Consider the following 2,500-nt stretch of genomic DNA (forward strand, 5'->3'; position numbering starts at 1 on the left):
TTCTCTATCTCCTTTATACTTTAATAAAACTTTATTACACAAAAGCTCTGAGCGATCCAGCCTGGTCTCTGGCCCTGGATTGAATTCGTCTCCTCCGGAGGCCAAGAATCCCGCGTCTTATCATTCAGCAACAACCTTTCAGTTCCCTACAGTGACTGTTCTCAGTGCTTCTTAATCCTTCTATTACCATTTCAGTGGTTCTTCACATTCTAATGATTAAGTTTTCAAAATTTCTCCACTATCTTTAAACCACTGAAAAAACTTTTCCATAAAACCATGAAAAAATCTTAATATGACACTCACAACCCATTATTATTGTCTGTTTTCAAAGCATTGAGCAAATCTTACACCTCATTGTGCTTATGTGAAGACTCATGGCTGCCTCCCCGATCTTCAGATGAGAACTTCTCTAGAAGGATTAGCTGGTTAAAAAAAAAAAGAAAAAGAACAAAACAACAACAACAACAAAAAAAACATATATATATATATATATATGTATATATATATATATATACTGAACCAAACTGAACTGATATATGTACTCACGAAGGATTATTAATGACTTCCTTCAATGCGTTGAGCAAATCTCTTGATGACATTGTTTCCAAGTCCAACCTGACAGCTGTTCCCTTGGTTTTCATTCGAGCGATGTTATCAGCTTGATCATCAAACAAAGGAGTGCCCACCATAGGGATCCCGTGATAGATGGCCTCATAAACGCCATTGCTTCCACCATGAGTTATAAAGGCTTTGGTTTTTGGATGGCCTAGGATTGAGTGGATTTTAGTAAAATTATTAACTATAACTCAGAATAAAATGAGAAATGAGTATTATGAGGCACTGGAAGAAACAGTATCTTAAAGATAAGAGATTATTACGCATATGAAAGTGCTTTTAATTTGCTTTCAGAACTCAGAGAAGAAACGGCAATGTCTGCTGAAGGGGTAAATGAAGACTTTGTGAAAGAAGCACTTAGTCACTTGAACATTACAAATGAATCCAGGATTGGCAGGTGAACAACTTGAAAGAACATTCTGGGTAAAAGAAACCACATGTGCAAACAAGGAGGAAGGCATGCGGGAATTTATTCTCCTAAAGACATAGTGAAGTCATTTAGTTTGATAGGAATGGTGTCAGGGGAAAAGAAGGATAATGTTAGTGGCACTGGAACCACAGGAAGGAAAAGCTAAATTTTATCTTGAAGTGTGCTATTGACTCACAGAAATGATTGTGAATTATTTCTTACAGAAAATTGAGAGTCACTGGTAATGGCAGGAGAGTTCTTATTTTTAGTAGCTTTTAACATACTTCTACAGAATGGAAAAGATAAGTATAAGGAAAGAATTCAGAGACAGAACAACAATCCAGGAAGTTACTGAAAAGTTCACTGTGAGAAGCAATTACAGCTAAAGTAAAGATTCTGGCTGTAAGGGATGTGACTATGTAGAATAAAATGACAACTTTTATATATTCTCCTTTTTTCCCATAGCAAAGAAAAGTATAATAAAGTAGTAAAGTTTTCTTTTTCAGTGTTTGAATAATTGCTTTGTAAGTTTGTTTCCTGTTGAAGCATTCTCACTCTGCTCAGCTGTTTCATGTTTTCATTATTTGTTCTGACAAGTCTCACCAAGAAGGTCATTCTGGGGAAGCCATTTATACAACCGGGTGTTGGGTCCTAAGGTATCTGGTTTTTTGCCATCATATCTCCATAGAACCTGTTAAAGGTAAACGTAATAACTTATTCTATGAGTTGAACATCAAAGTTGTACTAATAATTTCTAAATTGACTCAAATACATAGAATTACATGTCCTACACATGACATGTAAGGATATGAAGACATATTAAGTAATGGTAACTATTAATACAAAGACATAAATAGGAATACCTATGTTTGATGTGTTAATTATGTGCACATGATGGCACAGACAAGTGAGATTTTCAATGAACAACTCAAATATTTAAAAAATGTTTTGTTGTTGCTTTTCAGTCACTAAGTTGTGTCCAACTCCTTGCACTGCATGGACTGCAGCATGCTAGTCTTCCCTATCCTTCACTATCTCCCAGAATTTTCTCATATTCAGATCCATTGATTCGGTGTTGCTATCTACCCAACTCATCCTCTATCACTTCCTTCTCCTCCTGCCCTTAATCTTTCTCAGCATCAGGATCTTTTTCAATGAGTCATCTCTTTGCATCAGGTGGCCAAGGTATTGGAGCCTCAGCATCAGCATCAGTCTTTCCAATGAATATTCAAGGCTAATTTCCATTGGTTTAACTGGTTTGATCCTGCACTCCATGGGACTCTCAAGAGTCTTCTCTAGCACCACAATTCAAAAGCATCAATTCTTTGGCACTCAGCCTTCCTTATGGTCCAACCCTCACATCCATACATGACTATTGAGAAACCATAGCTTTGACTATATGGACTTTTCTGGGCAAAGTGATGCCTTTGCTTTTTAATACACTGTCTAATTTTGTCATAAATTTTCTTCCATGGA

The sequence above is a fragment of the Cervus canadensis genome, chromosome 26 (assembly GCF_019320065.1).
Source record: "Cervus canadensis isolate Bull #8, Minnesota chromosome 26, ASM1932006v1, whole genome shotgun sequence".
Classification (NCBI taxonomy): domain Eukaryota; kingdom Metazoa; phylum Chordata; class Mammalia; order Artiodactyla; family Cervidae; genus Cervus; species Cervus canadensis.